General features: G+C 47.4%; 1 protein-coding gene across 15 annotated transcripts in view; it reads left to right on the forward strand.

Annotated features, from left to right (window-relative positions):
• Positions 1–20273, forward strand: part of MAP7D2 (MAP7 domain containing 2) — a 109616-nt gene that overhangs the window by 18737 nt on the left and 70606 nt on the right. Inside the window, exon 1 of one of the 15 annotated variants that reach the window (XM_067023016.1) lies at positions 17286–17348. The exons of 13 other annotated variants lie outside the window; for them this stretch is intronic. The gene's annotated coding sequence lies outside the window, so the exon portion shown is untranslated. Of the gene's footprint in view, positions 1–17285; positions 17349–20273 lie in introns of those variants that run through there. One more of the 15 variants, XM_067023015.1, reaches the window with a different exon arrangement.

Genomic DNA, 20273 nt, shown 5'->3' on the forward strand with positions numbered 1-20273 from the left:
GTGACCTACTGAGCTATGCTTTTTATAACTTACTTATAATCCAGCTCTAACACTGGAAAGTACCGTAAATGGAAGTATGAAAGTGGACCATGAAGCCATAGATGAGCAAGCAGTTAAATCTGGCTGGAGGACTGGAGACAGTCTTTGTGCACGTGGGAGTCACCATGGTCATTTACACTTAGGTGCCCCGTGGTTAGCAGGACAGCACTGCCAGGTACTCAGCAAATAATTACTTGGGGCCCGTTTCGGCCGTGCTCTCAAGCTTCTGCACAGGAATGGTGCTGCTTTTTCTCCCACTCAGAGCTTAATTTACATATTGAATTTATTTATTTATTTATTTTTGGCTGCATTGGGTCTTTGTTGCTGCGTGCGGGCTTTTCTCTAGTTGCGGCGAGCGGGGGCTACTCTCCATCGCGGTGCGCAGGCTTCTCTTCATTGTGAGTGGGCTTCTCATCGCGGTGGCTTCTCTTGTTGCAGAGCATGGGCTTTAGGTGCACGGGCTCAGTAGTTGTGGCGCACGGGCTTAGTTGCTCCGCAGCATGTGGGATCTTCCCGGACCAGGGCTCGAACCCGTGGCCCCTGCATTGGCAGGCGGATTCTTAACCACTGCGCCACCAAGGAAGTCCCAAAACGGTGTTCACTTTCTGAAGTCTTTTTTGTACTACCTTATTACCTTGAAGCAGATATCAAGTATGGATTCTTAGATGTGAGGGCTCTGACTTTTGTGGGCGTGGGGGTTGGTTTTTTGTGGGTTTTTTTGGCTGTGTTGGGTCTACATTGTTGCACACAGGCTTTCTGGCTTTCTTTAGTTGTTGGCGAGTGGGAACCACTCTTTGTTGCGGTGCGTGGACTTCTTGCGGTGGCTTCTCTTGTTGTGGAGCACGGGCTCTAGGCGCGTGGGCTTCAGTAGTTGTGGCATGCAGGCTCAGTAGTTGTGTCTTGCGGGGTCTAGAGCGCAGGCTCAGTAGTTGTGGCGCACGGGCTTAGTTGCTCTGCGGCACGTGGGATCTTGCCGGGCCAGGGCTCGAACCCGTGTCCCCTGCACTGGCAGGCGGATTCTTAACCACTGCCCCACCAGGGAAGTCCCAAGGGCTCTGACTTTTTAAAATTATGTTTTTATTGTAGTACAATATACATAACATAAACTTTGACATTTTAACCATTTTTAAGTGTACAATTCAGTGACATTAAGTGCATTTACAGTGTTGTGTAACCATTGCCATTATCTATCTCTAGAACTTTTTAATCATTTTAGACAGAAACTCGGTAACCATTAAATAATAACTCCCCATTATCCCCTCCCCCTAGTCCCTGGTAACCAATATTTTATTTTCTGTCTCTATACATTTGCCTATTCTAGATACCTCCTCCTATAAGTAGAAACATACAGTATTTATCCTTCCGTGATTGGCTTATTTCACTTAGCATGATGTCCTCAAGGTTCATCCATTGTCATAACATGTATCTGAATTTCATTCCTTTTTAGGGCAGAATAATATTCCCTTGTATGTGTAAACCACATTCTGTTTATCTGTTCATCTGTTGATGGACACTTGGGTTGCTGCCACCTTTTGGCTGTTGTGCATAGTGCTGCTGTGAACATGGGTGTACAGGTATCTTTCTGAGACCCTGCTTTTAATTCTTTGGGCTATAAACCCAGAAGTGGAATTGCTGGGTCATACGGTAATTCTGTGTTTTGCCCTGATTTTTTAAACAGGTTAAAAATTATTTTGAGGTATTAGTCATATAACATAAATTTCAGCCTTGGGAAGTGTACAGTTCAGTGGTTTTTAGTATATTCACAAGGCTGTGCAATCATCCCCACTAGTCACTGATTTTTATGACCTCTTAGGAACCAGAGGGAAAGAGAGTACCTTGCAGGTGGCTTGGGTGTAAGGAAGGGAGCTTTCAGGATTAGTATGAGACTCTCTAAAGAAGAGGAATCGTTGTACCAAATCCTTGAAATGCCACTCAGGCTTTAGCAAGAATACTCTGCCCACTGCAAGGCTTTAGGACCGAAATTCAGAAAGGCTCCCCTGCTCCCTGACATATTTTCAGCTACTTATGAGGCCTCGTTTTATGGAACAGGATGTTGAATAACCTCACAAATGGGTCATCCTCATCAGGAATGCTCTGGAAGCCTGGTTGTGTAGAATGAGGCAAGCTTTTATGCTGCTTCTTGCTGCTTTGTTGCACCTCCCATGTTTGCTGTGTCACATGTCCTTCCCTGGCTTGGAACTGGTTCTCTTTCCTTCTCTGGTTCTGATCCCATATTCTGCACCTACTTGTGTTTGCAAACATGAAACAGATTGTTTACAATAAATGCCTTAAATGTTTGACTTTTAGATTTCAGATTGCTGTGTTTTGAAGCAAACAATAAAACTCATCCACTTTTGTTACTACATATCATTCATACATACCAGGGTGCTCTGATTTTCACTCGTTCTGGTTGTGTAGTTGTGGTTTTTAACATTTTATGCTTTAGGGATGGTTTTATTATGATTTTCTGATAGTTTGCCAGCTTTCTTTTCTTTCTTATTTTTTTTGGGTATACCATACAGTTTGCCCATTCAAAGTATACAATTCAGTGGGGTTTTTTTTTAGCGTATTCACAGAGTTGTGCAATGTACAACCAATACCATAGTCAATTCCAGAATATTTTTATGACCCCAAAAGAAATCACACACCTTTTGGCAGTCACTCCCCATTTCCTCCCAACCCCCAGTGCTAGGGAACCAAGCCTCTAATGTACTCTGTCTCTACAGATCTGGGGCCACCTTTCTTAGATCCTTGTTTAACAGTGATTTTCCCCCTGAAATTATAGTATAAGCCACCCATTCTGCCTTCTTTCCCTGTTGTATTCTTGTCAACTCCCTTCCTTTCCCTTCCCTTCCCTTCCCTTCTCCTCCCATCCACCCCCTCGCCTTGCTTTTCTTTTGCCTCCCTCCCTCCCTTCCTTCCTTACTTGCTTCCTTCCTTCCTTCTTTTCCTCTTCTTATATTAGCAGGTTAGCTGTAAATCCTTCTTAAGTAGCTCTTGAAGTGGATGAGTTGGTAGATGGGGCACAGCTACAGTAATTCATCCGACAGATGAACAGACAGCCATTGTTGAGACTTGGGATGCCCTTCTAAGTCACCTGCCTTCATTCTGTCACTGTGAGGCTGGATTTCTTTTCTTTCCCCTAGTTTTATTGAGAAATAATTGACATACATCACTTTATAAGTTTAAGGCATATAGCATGATGGTTTGATGTACATACATAATGAAATGATTACCACAGTAGTTTCATCTAACGTCCATCTTCTCATGTAGATACAATAAAAACAAATAAGAAAGGGAAAAAGGAAAGAAATGTAATCCTTGTAATGACAACTTATAGGACTTACTCTCTTGGCAACTTTCCTGTGTACCACACAGCAGTGTTGGCTATAGCCACCGTGTTGTGTTGTCCGTTACATCCCTAGTACTTCTTTATCTTGTAACTGGAAGTTTGTACCTTTTGACCCCCTTCCTCCAGTTTCCCCTCCCAGGTTGGCTTGCTTTTCTCTGGCTGCGCTGCAAGGACCTTGAGAGCCAGGCCAGTCAGAGCCACAGGGCCAGAAGCTGCTCTGGGTTGGATCGGCCTTGCTGTGTGAACAAGTGCTGAGGCTGAAATCAGATGCACAGTTTCTAGATGTGTAAATTCAGTCACTTGCTTCTTCCCTAACAGAAACAGTATTTAATAGTCACGAATGGTAGAGCAGTTTCAAAATCTGCAAATACCGTTGACCCTTGAACAAGGCAGGGGTCAGAGGCGCTCACCTCCCCACAGCTGAAAATCCAAGTATAACTTGTAGTCGACGCTCTGTATACATGGTTCCTCCTTATAGGCAGTTCTTCCGCACACGCAGTTCCGCATCCTCAGATTCAACCAACGTGGGATCATAGTACCATAGTATTTAATATTGAGAAAGAAAATCCGTGTGTAAGTGGATCCGCACAGTTCAAACTCGTGTTGTCCAGGGTCAACTGTATCAGTGTGTACCACGCTAATCACTGTTGCTGCTGGTGAGAAAATATTGGTTGCACTTGGACATAAGTAGTGTGCATTCAGCATAGCTTTTTGCTCGCTTTTTTAGCCAGGTGCCCTGGGTTTCAGTCCTGGTTCTGCTCCCCTTATTACTCAGGTGACCTTGAGCAAGTCAGTCCACCTTCCTGGAAGCCTCCTCTCCTCCTCTGTGGAAGGGGAGAATAATAAATCCAACTGCATAGCTCGTTGTGAGATTTAAACAAGAGAATGCGTGCACAGCATTTAATACGGTGCCTGGCCGAGAGTGAGAGCTCGGTAAATGTTAGCTGGTATTAAGGGGGCATCCTGTATTGTGTGCCTGCTGTATACAAGGTACCAGGTTAGGTTTTGCAGGGAATAAGCCAAAGCGTTGTGAATGGAATCTGAGCCCTGTTGATGTTACAGTCGTGCCCAGATGGGCAGTTAATGCTGGGGAAACAGAGGCTGGGTGACATGCACATTTTACTCCTTTCTTTAGACTGTAAATTTTATTAAATAATTTTCATAAAACACCATGTTGATTATAAACAACAATGCAGGAAAGATTTGGCTAAGCTTCTTGCTGGGAGTTATGGATATTTTAATTTACTGTGGGAAAATTAAAACATTTATCATTTACTCTTGGCCCCTGGTAGCTTTAGTCAGGGCAAGCCATCTTGCTGAGAACAGATAAGCTTGACAGAAGAGAGTAGTCAGGACCCTACTTAATGAATCTACTCATGGAGGGTCCGTTCGCAGGCTTGCTGTATCTGTCTCCCACTCCGTCCCGTCTCCTACTAATGCGATGGCGCAAGTACTAGCAGGCCCTCTCTGTGGAATTTCTGAGCCACGTGAGAGAGCGCGTGGTGTACTCTTAGAACAGGACCTGTCCTGCCTTTCCTGTGTACTTTGGTTGAGAGGAATAGTATAAGCTCCTGTCTGGGGGTTTGCTTATTGCTTAAAACAGAAAATGGTGATCATTCTGATGGCAGAGGTTTTGTATCAGTTTTAGCCTGGGAGACCACTTTTGACCTGGCTCTAGATATCAGAGTCGGCTGGAGACTGCAGGCTCGTCCTTCAGACCCCCAGGAGGACAGGGGCCAGGAGCCAGGCGTTAGAGCACCTCCCAGAGGCCTCTTTACACATAACCTCGGCCCCTTGTGTTGTCTTGGAAAAATAATCTTTCAGACCCTCACTTTCCTGTCAGTAAAATGGGATGAATGACAGACACCTGCTTCTTGGGGTTGTATTAAGGATTAGAAAAATACATCTGGGACTTCCCTGGTGGCGCAGTGATTAAGAATCCGCCTGCCAGTTCAAGGGACACGGTTTCGAGCCCTGGTCCGGGAAGATCCCACAGGCCCCGGAGCAACTAAGCCCGTGCGCCACAACTACTGAGCCTGTGCTCTGGAGCCCGTGAGCCACAACTACTGAGCCTGTGTGCCACAACTACTGAAGCCCGTGAGCCACAACTACTGAAGCCCGTGCACCCAGAGCCCGTGCTCCACAAGAGAAGCCACTGCAGTGAGAAGCCTGCGCACCTCAACGAAGAGTAGCCCCCACTCGCTGTAACTAGAGAAAGCCCGCACACAGCAACAAAGACCCAACACAGCCAAAAAATGAATAAAAATTTTAAAATATATATATGTTTAAAAAAATACATCTGAAGCACATAGCACTCTGCCTTCCATGGGTCGCAGCTGTTGCGTAGCCATCCTATGCCTGGAAAAGACTGGTGAGTTTGGTTTGTGGCCCCTTCAAATGACCACAAAGACCAGGCCAGTCAATTTCTTTTTCTTTTCTTTTTGTTTTTGTTTTTTTTGGCCGTATCGTGTGACATGTGGGCTCTTAGCTCCCCGAGCAGGGATCACACCTGCGCCCCCTGCGATGGAAGCGTGGAGTCTTAACCACTGAACCACTAGGGAAGTCCCAGGCAATTTCTTTTGGCCACAATAACATCCCTCAGTTATTTCATCCAGGGAGAGAAGAAACGTGTGACACGTATGGTGACACTGCTCTATCCCGTCTGCCCCATGCCAGACTCAAGTCACCACCTGGAAGTGGCCTCAACATTCTCCTGATCCCATGCCCCAGGCAGACAGCTGCCAGTCGGTCAGGGTCAGTTGGAGAGACACAGCCGGCTTGTCGCCCCTGCAGCATGTCGTGTGGGCGAGGCTGCTGACCTGCACCCCCCTCCTCCAAGGCAGTGCCTTTTGAATGTCCTGCCTAAACCCAAGCCCAGCTGAATCACAACCTGGTAACACTCTTTGCTCTATTTTTACAGCAGCTAGTCTTTTCTCCTTGTCATCTATGTTAGTCCTCGTTTCCTTCTAGCTTCTATTTCAGCAGCATCTCGTTTAGTGTAAAAATCCCCAGGAGGTATTTCTACAAACAGCCTTTACAGAATCTAAGGAGAGTGCTTAAAAGCAGCTCTTGGCCCACTCCACAGACATTTATGAGTGCCTGACGTGTGCCGCCTGTGATGTGTGACAAAGCCAACACAGCCCTAATTTTCCAGAGCTCAGTCTGAAAAAGAAAAAAGTGGACAGACCATTTTTTTATTTAGTTCTTCCCTCCAGCCTGTGGCAAAGGCAGGACTAATCTCAATTTACAAGGAAAAAGGAGGCTGAGAGAGCTGTCTACGTTTATTCAGCAGCTGGTGCCCGGCACCAGGTTCGCTTTCAGCAGCATGCTGGTCCAGGCTTTGTTTGGGGACACCACTGGCTGGCGGCGGGGCATCCACACAGGAGGATGAACAGCGGGGCAGGCTATTGGCTGCCTTCCCAACAGCTCTACCTGCTTTCTTCAGAGCTGGGGTTTGGGGGTAGTCAGCGCCAGGGCTAGGCTTTGAGTCACTTCAGGCCTGCGTCGTTCTTGGTGGTTCCATTCCCCTTTGCCATGTATTCCCTCTCGTGGCCTCCCTTGCAGCCATGTAACCCAGTACCAGCCAAGGAGACTTAAGGGGAAGACCACTGGAGATCTTCCTGGCATCCAAGAGAAATGAGTGTGAGGAGGGAGCCTCTTCCTGCCTGTTTTGGCTCTTCCCCTCTTCATCCCGCCTTGCCTGCTCTCCCGCGAGAAGATAATGCTGCTGCCGTGGCAGCGTCTTGTGATCAGGAGGGGAGACACACTGCAGATGGCTGAATGGAAAGGCAAAAGGATCTCGGATCCTTCATCTTCCAAGCGCTGAAGTCTTCCGACCGAGACTTCTCCTAAATGCCTCTTGATGAACGAGATCACAAATGTCTTGGTGGTTAAAGCGTTTTAAGGCTGGGCTTCTCAGAGTGTGGTGCGTGCAGGGTAACGTCATCATCACCTGGGAGCTTGTCTGAAGTGCAGATTCCTGGGCCAGACCCCAGCCCTACTGAATCAGGATCTCTGGGTGTGGGGTCCAGCATTTTTGTTTTTACACGCCCTCAAGGTGATGCTGATGCAAACTCGAGTTTGAGAGCCACTGGTTTAAGCCCTTGTAGCTTTCCTAAAGCTGATCCCGGCGGGGTTGGTAAGGGAGGGGCTGCCATGACCAGTCAGTTCTCCATGTCCCGATGAGGTCCAAGTTTGTCTCCACTGGCAGCCAGTGGCTGTGACACAGATCCGTTGGCTCAGTAGCTTTAATGATGCTTTTTCTAGGGGGGGCCCGTCAGACCTGCCTGGTTCTGGGGCGTCAGTGTCTGGGTCTGCCACTCCCTGAAGAGCCCCGGAAGTATTTTGCCCTCAGAACCAAATGTGACAAATATAGGTATTTTATTGTTTTCCCTGAGTAAAAGAATTATTTTATTCAACAAGTAGAGGGTGATGGAGAAGACACCAGACTTAAGGGTCTCACACGTGTGTGAATGGAATGATGTCTGAGGTGTTTAGACAACAGATACTTCCTGGGAGCCTGTTCTGGGCTGAGTGCTGGGAAAACAGTGGTAGAGAAAATAAAAGGGCGTGTGGAGCTGGAGGACCACAACTGCAAAGATGAAGAGGGATGGGGCTGTGGAGGCATGTAGAATTGTCCCTCCTGGGATACTCGGGTAGATCAGGGAGGCCTTCCTGCAGGAAGTAGCTACTCATCTGACAGTACTAAGTGTGTGCTGGGGTCGGGGAGAGAGCGTTCCAGGCTGGGGGCAGGGCTTGTGTGAAGACCTGGAGGTGAGAGAGAAACCCTGGCTCCTTCCAACAAGGGACAGGAGATCGGTGTGGCAGGAAGGCAGAGTCACCTGGGAAACAGTCCTGTGCAAGCTCTCAGATCCAGGGACGCATCTCAGAGGCAGGTTGAGATGTAGACAGAATGATATTTAAATGATTTATTAATGTGAACTGGCCTCTTATTGCCTTAAATGGAAATAATTGACTTACTGCTTTTTTTTTTTTTTTTTTTGCGGTACGCGGGCCTCTCACCGTTGTGGCCTCTCGCGCCGCGGAGCACAGGCTCCGGACGCGCAGGCTCAGCGGCCACGGCTCACGGGCCCAGCCGCTCCGCGGCATGTGGGATCTTCCCGCACGGGGGCACGAACCCGTGTCCCCTGCATCGGCAGGCGGACTCCCAACCACTGCGCCACCGGGGAAGCCCCGACTTACTGCTTTTGATTGTGGCCCATTAAATGCTGCTTGAAGGAAGCAGGCCATGTCACGACTGCTGCTCTCATCTCCCCTCCCTGTCCTGCCCTGTTCCCTCTTCTTTTGATTGATACATACTCATTCCTGTGAGCGGGAATTTATTGGGACCTTCATGTCACTAGGCCTCCCTTTCCTGCCCCCATGAAGCAGACTAAAGTAGTATTTCCCTCTGTTGTCCGACCCTAGGAACCATGTGGGCGGCTTGTTACAAATTCAGGTCCTCTGCCTCCTCCTGGGAGATGCCATTTCGCCAGGTCTGAAGAGGAGTTTGGGAACCTGTATGTTTTAAATTAGTTTTATTGAGTATATATGTATATTTATTATATATAGATTTGTGTGTATAGTTGACATACAAAGAAAATGCACCTATTTTAAGTGTACTGATAGCCGTGCTTTAACGAATGTATACACTACTCACTATCACAGCCCCTTGCAGACACGCTTCACCCTCGGCCCCAGGCAACCTCTGATCTGCTTTCTGTGACTGTAGATTAGTTTTGCCGCTTTTAACGTTTCATATCAGTGGAATCACGTAGAGTGTACTCTTTTCTCTCTGGCTTTTTTCACTTAGTATGTTTTTGAGATTCATCCATGTCGTGGGTATATATAAGTAATTCATTCCTTTTATTGCTGAAGAGTAGTTCTCTCACTGAGAATGTACTAGTGTTTTTGTTGCATTGCCACTTTAGCCATTCATTCAAACAACGCACAGTTGTTTGGTTTCCAGTTTGGGGTCATTATGGACAGAGATACTGTGAACATTCAGGTACAAACTGCTTAGTGGACACATGTTTGCTTTTGTCTTGGGTAAATCCCTAGGAGTGGGCTTGCTGGGCCATATGATACATGAATGCTCTCACTGGGAAAGGAGCTGCCACGCTCTTCCTAGGTGCTTGTACCAATTGACATTCTCACCTACACTGTGGGAGAGGGCTAGTTGCTTTGCATCCTTGCAGCCACTTGGTATGGTCAGTTTTTTGTTGGATTAAAAAATTTTTTTTGCCATTCCAGTGGTTGTATAGTCATTTGTCACTGTGTGGTTTTACTTTGCATTTTCCTGCTGATTGAAGACGGAGCATCTTTTCATGTGCTTCTTGGCATGTGAGATGTCTGTTCACATCTTTTGCCCATGTTTTTTAATTGTTTGTTTAATTAGCTGTAAGAATTTTTTGTTTGCTTATATTTTATTTCAGAATTATACATGTTTATTCACAAGTAAGATTGGTCAGCAGTTTTCTTTTTTATGTTAAATTCGGGTGTTTTTAAAAATAATTTTTCATTATATTCCGGGTATAAGTTCTTGTCACACATCTGTACTGTGAATATTTTCTCTTTGTCTGGTCTGCCTTTTCATTTTCTTAATGGCGTCTTTGGAAGAGCAGAAGACTTAAATTTTGATGAAGTTTGATTTATCAATTTTTTTCTTTTGTAGTTTGAGCTTTTTGTGCGTTCTAAGAAATCTTTGCCTACCCTAAGGTCATGAAGATTTTCCCCCATCTTTTCTTCTAGAAGTTTTATAGGTCCATTTTGAGTTTTTATATATGATGCAAGGTACGGATCAAGGTTCATTGTTTTGCATACGGATGTCCACTTCTTCCAGCACCATTTGTTGAAAAGACTATTCTTTTCCCATAGCATTACCTTGACACCTTTGTCAACTATTCAGCTGTTCCTGTATGTGTTGGTCTATTTATGGACTCCCTGATGTGTCCTGTTGATCTCTGTGTCTGTCCTTATGCCAATGCCAATACCACACTGTCTTGATTACAGGAATCTGTATTTTTAAAAAGAATCCCTAGACGGTTCTCATGATCATGTCCATTCGGGAAACATGTATTAGATTTTTCTAAGGATCCTTCTGGTGATGACAGTCTTAAGTCTGTGTATTCCTGCCAGCACAGCCCCAATTTGTATCCCAACTCCTTGCTACTCAGAGTGGGGACTACAGACAAAGCAGCGGCAGCAACAGCCCAGAGCTTGTTCAAGACGCAGACTGTGGCCTTGCCCCAGACCTACTGAGTAGAATTTGCATTGTAACGAGATCCCCGGGGTTCCCATCAGGGTTACACAGCACTTTTCTAGGTGTTACTACCCTGAAGCAGGGCTTTGCAGATGTTTGGATCACGAATAGCTCCACAGTTAGAAACACGTATAACAGCGTGTACGTGTCAATGTAGCTGAGACAGGTCTTTACAAAAGAATGCTTGCTCTTCCTACCTGGTGGTTGCTTTTCTGTTCCTTTCCTCTCCGGCCCTATTCCTCCCTCCCTCCCTTTCTTCCTCTTATAGCTTTCTTGAGGTGTGATTTATGTACTGTAAACATCACCCATTCTCCCTGAACCGTTTGCGAGTCTATGGTTGTGCAGCTCTTTCCACAGTCAAGTTTTAGAACACTTTCGTCATCCCCAAAGGTTCCCTTTTGCCTCTTTACAGTCAATTCTATGCTATTTAAAATACTGGTAGCTACCTACGGTTTACAAAGAGTCCCAGACTTGAGTTGGACCAGCCGTGCAGCAGCACTGCTCAGACTTGGCTAGAAGTGTCTTCTTATTGGGCTTCCAAACGCAGAACTGCTTTTACACGGGACGTTATTTTTAGTATATTTCTGTCACATAATAATGCATCATGTATGTACACGAGCTTTAATGTGTAGAAATTAGTTGCTGAATCCTAAGTTTAAAGAATCTTGACCTTCTTAAACCCTTGAGTTGATTTATTCTATGTATTTTTGAGCCTGGACTAGCTGGCTGTGAGTTAAACCATGACGGTTTGCAGAGAGGTGAAAAGATTCCTCAAGTATTTTGCTCAGCAGTGGTTAGTCACCTGTGTCTGAAATATTGTACTTTCTGAATATGCAGAGGGCTAGCTTTGTGGTTTTCTTGTCTGAGGCAGGTTCTAAAGGCCCTTTCCTTAGGTGAGTTAGAAGCTCAGAGTTGAGTACATATTGTAGGTTTCTGTTGTGAATGTGGAATATATCTTCCTCTGCATTCAGTGCCTTTAAGGCACTGCCTTGCCTTTCACATCTAGGTAACTATCAAGCCCCCTGTCTGTACTTCTAGAGTCAGACAGCTTGAGTTTACATCTCACCTCTGCCATTTACCAGTTGTGTGACCCCAGAAAAGTGTTTAACCTCTCAATTACTCCACCTGGAAAACAGGGTCAATAATAGTACTTACCTCATAGATTTGTTGGGGAAATTAAATGAGCTTAGAATGTAACATATTTAGGCCTGGGCCTAGCATGACTGATGTTGCTTATCATCATCAACACCACCGTTAGTCTCTTTAGCTATTTTCTAAGCTCCCCAAATTCGTTAACAGCCAAACTTACCACTTGCTGTTTCTATCACAGATGCCTATTTGTGTAGCATCTACCTCTTTGGGCTAGAATGCATCCTTCCCTTTCCGTTCCGCTCCTGTTCATATCCCCATGAACCCTCATCTGGATTATTCATTCACTGTGTAGCTCACATGGGAGGACGGGGTTTCTGTGCATCAGGCCCTGGACCCGCCTGGTTGGGCCGGGAGGCCAGGATCGGGTACAGGGATGGCCTCAGCGGTGTGAAGGTCAGGGCAAAAGGGCAGTGTGGAGGGGGCCCCAAGAAGGACCACGCTGTACCACGGGGCTCCCCTGTACTTGAACTGCCTTCAGCTTTTACATGTTCCCAGTGGACGCCTCTATGCAAAGAGCGAAAGTCTGAGAGGCGGATGGACCGAATGCCTTGTTAATCAGCTTGAGTGATCACCTGGAGGGAAACTTCAGAAAGTGTTTTACCCGATACCTGCTCTTTGTCCTTCTTTCTTATGTTTGCTACCCATCTCAGCTGTGGTGTGGGGGGGACCTTCATACCCTGTCCTAGGCAGAGAACTCCAATTTTGAAACCTCAGAAGATTGATACTGTGCTCCGTGAAAGTGCTCGGTGCCATATTAATGAGGGAAACCTTGGGTTGCCTTGGGAACAGAGACGTCCTTCCTGTTACTATAAAAAGGGATACCGTGGCTGCAGTCGAGAGGCAACCTACATTTTCCTGATTCTTTATGGTAAAAAAGTGCCCAAAGTGAAATGCTGTATTTTAAAAATAACTTTGATGAAATACATAAGATTTCCTTTTAGTGCTGATCAAATCGAGCAAACCCACTTTTCAAATGCTTATGGGATGTAACAGGAATCAGAGCTGCTCCATCCATCTCTCTTCTCCCCCTCTTCCCTGATCCCCCCCATAAGGGCAGGATATTTGTTGTAATTATATTGCCTTTGCCTTCCTTGTGGATTAGCACCGTGGTTTCACTGTGCTGCCATCCAGGAAAGAGGCACTGGGACAGTTTGTTCCATGCTGACTGTTACGAAACCCTTACCACTGCTATTAATGCCTTTAGCCTACCTAGGGGAACAAGTTGTGCCTGTTGGTGCTGTCAAACACCTGTAAGATATTTATTCTCTATTTCTGAAGAAGAATTTAAAAAATACAGTGGATATTACTATAAACTGCTATGGTTTTTAACAAACTTGTCCAAATGAGAATCATGTTTATTCCGTATTTATCATTTTCTAGTTTTTTCATACTACTGTGTATTGATGTGGCGGGAACCAAGCTGTATTCAGAGTAGAGGTTTTTCTACTTCTTACAGGCAGCGCAGCTTACTGGAGCAGGGTTTCTCAAACTCAGCACAACTCACATTTTGGGCTGGGTGACCCTTTAGTGTGTGTGTCGGCAGCATCCCTGGCCTCAATGTACTAGATGCCAGTAGCATGCCTCCCCCCAGTTCGTGACAATCCAGAATGTCTCTGGACATCTGCAAGTGTTTCCTAGAAGCCATGATCACCCCTGGTTGAGAACCCCTGTACTGGAGTGTGAGGATCATAGAGCGTGCTGTTTTGAAGCACTGGTTTGGGGTCAGCTGTAATAGAAATGTGTGTAGTGACCTTTAAAGTGTGACAGTCTGGCTAATTTTAAATAATGTGAGGGGCTTCCCTGGTGCTGCAGTGGTTAAGAATCTGCCTGCCAGTGCAGGGGACACAGGTTCGTGCCCTGGTCTGGGAAGATCCCACATGCCGCGGAGCAGCTAAGCCCGTGCGCCACAACTACTGAGCCCGTGCGCCACAACTACTGAGCCCATGCTCGAGAGCCCGTACTCCGCAGCAAGAGAAGCCACTGCAACGAGAAGCCTGTGCACCACAAAGAAGAGCAGCCCCCGCTCGCCACAACTAGAGAAAGCCCGTGCGCAGCAACAAAGACCCAACCGAGCCAAAACCAAAAATAAAATAAAATAAATTAATTTTTTTTAAAAAAAGCTTTAAAATAATGTGAATCCAAAACTGGGTTGCCGTGATGGGCTACCATGCTTAAATAGCAGCAGCATATTGTTATTCTTTGGTGATGGTATTTGTAGGTAAAAGACAACATGCAGCATTTGAAAATACATGTATGTTTCTATCTTCCTGCCATGAGAAAGGAGAGAAACAGTGACGGCCACAGCAGGCAAGGCAGCCATGCTCAGACACAGCTGTAGAGCACAAAAGGGCATTTGTCGGGCGTTGTCTTGAATGGCAGGGGCCTTTTCCATGCACAACCCAAAGAGAAGCCCACACATAGCTGTAAACCTTGGGACTTCACCTCTGAAGGCCTTGTTGTTTTACTCTGCAAAAATCATTCCCAGAAACAAACAAACAGCAAGAATCACGTTTTGCCTTTTCTCTTGTCAGCATCACAATCTGTAATCTTACTGTTTTCAAAATAAACTTGTCCACCAGCAGCAATAAGTAGAACTTTAAGATGTATGTGCCTTTTGGTTTTCTAAAGAGGTATTTAGATGGGGTGAAGTGGGGTAAATTTAATTAGCAAGCTGGAAGTCTCTGCAAGGCTGTTAGAAAGGCATGCCAGACTGCCCTGCACGACATGGAGTGAGGGCACACATTTTGCTCTGTCCTTGCGAGTTAAAAAAGAATCTAGTTGAGCCAGGAAGCTGTTTCTGCCTGCCTCAAGGCCTCAAAGTACCCTTGAAGATGGTCCTTGTTTAAGGACGCCAGTTGCAGGGCCTGTAGGTTGGGACGGGGCCAAGCAGCCCTGCTAGGCATGCTTTTCTGGGAGAAAAGGAACAGGAGGTTCCTTTCAAAATTCTTTCAAAATTCAACTTTCAAAATTCTTAATATGCCTTCAAATTGTTTGCAGTACAAAGAGTGATAGTTTTTTTCTAGCCTATTTATTTCCCCTTTGTATTTTGTTTTAAAACTGAGGAATCTTTTCGGAGCCACAGCCTCGAGCACCGTACTGATGCCTCCGGTTCAGTTCCGGTAGCCCTGTCAGTGGCCCCTTGTGCTGGCATAACCGGGGCCACGTCCGACGTGGGGCTGAGCCGCCCAGAGCTGAGACTGGGAATAGAGGGGTCTGCAGCGGGAGGAGGGTTCACTTTGGATGCTTGAGTTGCTCAGGAGTGGTAAAGTTCAGGTCTGGACCCTAGTGAGGTGACCGAGGAGAAGCAGGCAGCCTGGGAACAAGGGGCTGTCCTCTTGGGAGGGCCTGAAGGCTCCTGCCAACCCTGTAACGGGGAGGGTGGAGAGACCCCCAACCCCTGGCGCATATCAGTGTGGGAAACACTCCAGAAGCAAGGACAGAGCTCTTCTCACAGTAGGGACTTGGGATCTGATGGGCACCTGGGCCAGGAGTGGCGTGAAGATTGGCCAGAAGGGGCTCCCATGACCCTTTGGGATCCTTTACATCATCATTAAACATGATCTTTTACTTTCATCATCATTAAACATACACACCACCCTGAAGAGAACATCAAATGGCAGTACGAATAATGGGAATGCTACAGTTAATTTCTCTTTACCAGCTTTTACCTGCTGGATTCGGTCCACAGTTTCTGAGAAGTTTTTAAGGTTCTTGTACTTTATTGCTGAAAAAAGCAAATAAGAAGAGTGATCTCCCCCCCCACACACCCCCATGTCTGGCGCTCTTTGCAGATGTCCAAGGCCTTTCTGAGTCCTCACTGTAAACAACCACTTGCCCTGTGGTGTGCGGCCCCGGAACCCACCTCTGCTCACCACTGAAGGACAGTCCTGGGTTAGGCTTAGGAATAGTGATGCCTGACCTTTACGGAGCCCGGCAGGCAGCGTTCTGAGCGCAGCGCGTGCGCACACACCCTCTGTCTCTGTCTCTTTCTCTCTCTCTCCCGGCCTCCGCCCTCCTCCCCCGTTTCCCTCCTTTCCCCCCTCCGTCTCCCTCTCCGTGGTTCTGCAGGATATCTGTGGGAGCAGAACCTGAGCCCGCCTGACTCCAGAGCACTCACGCTCGCTCAGGCACTGAACCCAGCTTCTTCTCCATACTTGCTGGTGGGTAGGAGGGCTTTTCACAGGTCATTCCGTCCGCAGATTGGCGCCTTACCCCTTGATTGGAGCAGGTTAGCCTCTGGATGCTCATGCCAAAGCTCCCTGTATCAGAGCTTCTCAATCTCTAAAGGACCCTGAGGCCAACCTCAGACGGACGCCTGGTCCTGCGTGCACCATCCATGGGAAAAACCTCTACCCTTGCTCTGCTGTCGGTGTTCGCACCCTTTTCCGGTGCCAGTCCCCGCTTCCCTCTTTCTGGGTCATCACCCTGGACTGGATGGGTCGAGTCCACATGCCTGTGGCTACCGGTGGTTCTGTGATGACGAGAGGCACACAGAGCAGGGGAGCCTGGAAGTGGAGGAGAGAAGGTTGGGAGTTTGGCCCCTAAAATGGAGCCACCCAGCTACCTCGGCGAGCCCCGCGCTTGGCTGGTGAAGGGGCGCAGAATACGCCACCCAAAATGTCCTCTTTGGCATAGGGTAATTCTGAGAAACTACAGACACCAGAGAAGCTCTGAAAACAGTAAAAGTTACCGTTTTGTAAAGGAAATCTGCATTCGAAAGTGGGGGCCCTACTAGGAAGACAGCTATCTGAGAGACTTATCTGCATTGCAGGGCAACCTGTGTTTACCAAACACTTCCTCCTCTCACCTTCCATGAATTCCACCCCCCCCACACACACATCTTTCCTTTGTCTTTAGCTGCAGATGGTATTTAAGGTGGTGGTTCGGGCCGTCTTGGAGAGTGTTATTGTTTTGTTGGAAGTCTCCTATGTGTGCACGACGTATATATTTAATAAACTTCTGTCTGGATTACAGGGGGTCCCAGCCAAGAACTCAGAAGGGTAGAGGGGAAATTATGTAGGTTTCATTTAACTAACAAGTCATGTTGTGAACAGAGTGTGATGTGCATATTGGGTCCTTTTGAAATGATACATATGTGTATTGAGTTTATTGTAGAAACACAGGAGTCCAGGTAACTCCTGCTTCCCAGATGAGGAGACAGGGTGGGAGGGAAGTGCTGCATCTCGGTGCTCAGTCGATAATTAATCGAGTTGAAGTTTTCTAGCTGTTGCTTGTCTTCTTTTAGCTTCCTTTGGCTTTGTTCACCTCATCTCCCGAGTGAATTGTCAGCCCAGCAGAGCAAGTGTTAGCAAGGAAACTGGGACCTCTTAGGAAGCTGTAGGGGGTTTCCTGGGGGAATTTTGTGGGGTTCTTGGGGAGACTGAAGGGTGGAGCTTCAGATTCCGCGGCCTGGGGCCCGGGGCCCAGTGCGTGGCTGCCACAGCTTGTTTGGTCTGTGTCCTCATGTATCATCAGGAGAAGGGATTCCTGCTGCTGAGTGTTTTCACAGAGCCCTCCTGCCCGCTGCAACCGCAACCCTGGGAGGTAGGTAGTAATGCTCCTGTTTGTAGAGGAGGAGCCCGAAGCTCTGAGATGTGAGGCGATTGCTCCAGCTCCCTTGACTGGGGCACCAATGGACAGGCCACACAGATGGAGCCTCCGAGAAGCCTCCAGGACGGAGCTTTACATGTGAACGGGGAAGTGATCCAAATGGAGACAGTTCTTCTGGTGGCTGCAGAAAGAGGCGGGCCTTTTTGGACAGTGGTAGCTGGGGTCCGGTGTAGGGTGGAGACAGTTAAGGGCATGAGAACGGCATGTAACGTGACCCTGGAAGAGGACGGCTGTCAAGGCAGGGTCCAGAACCAAGGAGCTGGCTTGTTAAACCCCTTCTCTCCGAAATCACCAGGTGCTCTTTAAGAGCTCTGCAGCTCGAGCCAGTCCCTGGGCCTTTGCAGGTGACTTCCGTTCCCACGCCAGCCCTGCCGAGGTGTACCTCCTGTCTCCCATCCCGTGCTGCGCTTGGAGTCCAAGTCCTCTCACCCCTTCACGGGGCTGCAGTGAGGATGCGGTTGCCCGGGAGATCCAGGGTTGTTCTTTGCAGCCTTGGGCACTAATGAAATATGGCACGTCAGCCAGCGCTGAATTTTTGCCCTTTCTGTGTGTTGTTGCCATTGTTGTAGCGTTAAAAACAGGTATCGTACACTAAAATGCACACGTTTCAGGTGTGCCATCAGGTAAGTTTAACAAATGCATACGTTGTCTTGGCCCAGGCTCCGCCTCATTAGCACGGTAGTCCTGCAACAGTCAGGGGCCCAGCCTGCCTGGGAGGGCTCGGGGCAAGCTGCAGACACTGCTGATTTGAAAGCAGGATTTAAAGATCAGGGAGATCGGGGCTAGTTCTGGACTGTAGTAGTAGCCATGCTGGTGGATGGGGGGGTGGCGACAGTGATACTGATGAACACTAATGCGTTCTGAGAGCTTAATATGCCCTAAGCACTTGTATTTACATTTTCACTTAAGGGCCATATCTAAACCAATGATGCCGACGATGGCGATACCATTAGCTAATAGTTATTAGGCATCTAGTATGTGCGAAGAGCTTTACAGATATTCTCCTTTAAGCTTCGCATTAGTCTATGACACACGTACTATTATTATCCCTATTTAATCTGTGAGAAAACTGAGGCTTGGACACTTCCCCAGTGGTCACACTATTAAGTGCCTGCTAAGCTGGGATTTGACAGAATCCAGGCAGAGCTCCTTTTCTTACCACGCTCCTTTGTGCATCCCAGTAAGAACAGCTCCCACTTTCTGGGCACCTAGGTCCCTAGGTCAGTGCTCTTTCCTTCAGGCGGCCTTCCCTCTCAGTATTGAGTTGATGACTGCCAGCTTGGGAGTCAGCCAGGCTGGCCTCAAATCCAAGCACTGCTGCTCAGCAGCTGTGACTTTAGACAGAGGTCTTAACCTCTGTGAGTCTCACTTCCTTCATCTGCAAAATGGGGGTATGTCTCACCTCCTAGGATTATTGTGAACATTAAATAACATTTGGAGAGTGTAATGCCAGGCAGGAGATAGGTGCTTAATAAATGGTACCTTTAGAAGAAAACAGGCTAGCCCATGAACACTTGTACAGTTCCCCAAACTGGGTGCAGTTAAATTTTATAACTTGGTGTGTTTTCATTTGCTTCTGGGAGTTTGAGTTGCTGTGGCAGGAGTTCCTGGGTTGGCTGATTACGTGTATATGAATATAACTAGGCAGTTTACTGTTGAAATGGTGAAGAACAGCATCATCATATGCCGCCTTCACAATTAGTGTTTGTGAAATGTCATCGATGTATTCTTTTTTTTAGTAAGAAGTTACTTGTCCTACTAAAGACAGGATCTCATTTCTACTGAATTACCAGAAGGGGCATGTCTGCATGTGTAGACATAAATAATGGTTGGTAACTGATAACCTTTGCAGAAGATGAGAAATCAACGGCATGTATATCTGTTTCTAGTGTAATTTTTATAGAAAAGAAATGCTCACCGTGGTTTCAGCCTGGCAGCGCTGCATGCACTCTGTCTCATCACCCACGTTAGGAAAGGTAGTGTGCTTGGTGTTCAGGCCTGGGTGCAGGAGACCCCATTAGCGGAAGAGGGAGAGCAGTAACTAGGGACAGGCAGCCTAGACTAGCTTGATTTGCTGTGCTCCTGCTGTGTGCTCGATACGGTTCAGCAGTGCCTGTGAGCTTTCATTGCATCGTCACTATAAGAAAGGCACTACTGGGGCTTCCCTGGTGGCGCAGTGGTTGGGGTCCACCTGCCGATGCAGGGGACGCGGGTTCGTGCCCCGGTCCGGGAGGATCCCACGTGCCGCAGAGCGGCTGGGCCCGTGAGCCATGGCTGCTGAGCCCGCGCGTCCGGAGCCTGTGCTCCGCAACGGGAGAGGCCACAACAGTGAGAGGCCCGCGCACCGGAAAAAAAAAAAAAAGAAAGGCACTACTGTTTCTCCACCTTACAGAGGAGGAGACTTAGAGCAGTTGCTATATGTGCTTTCCTTCTTCCAGTAACCCTATGACAGACATTGGTGTGGATTGGTGACGATTATGTGCCAGCTTCCGGGTTCCAGGGCGAGGAGGATGCGATCCGAGACCCATCATTGTTTGACCCAGTGTCAAAGTGCTATACTCTTCGTGATTGTTTGGACTTTACCCAGTTCTGTGCTTTAAAAAACAAAAACAAAAAACTGGCCATTCTCTGGGACTTCCTTGGTGGTTCAGTGCTTAAGACTGCGCTTCCAATGCAGGGGGCCCGGGTTTGACCCCCGGTCCAGGAACTAGATCCCACATGCATGCTACTACTAAGAGTTTGCATGCCACAACTAAGGAGCCGGTGAGCCACAACTAAGGAGTCCTCGAGCCGCAACTAAGGAGTCCTCGAGCCGCAACTAAGGAGCCTACCTGCCGCAACTGAGACCCGATGCAAACA

This window comes from Kogia breviceps, chromosome X, assembly GCF_026419965.1.
Source record: "Kogia breviceps isolate mKogBre1 chromosome X, mKogBre1 haplotype 1, whole genome shotgun sequence".
NCBI classification, from domain to species: domain Eukaryota; kingdom Metazoa; phylum Chordata; class Mammalia; order Artiodactyla; family Physeteridae; genus Kogia; species Kogia breviceps.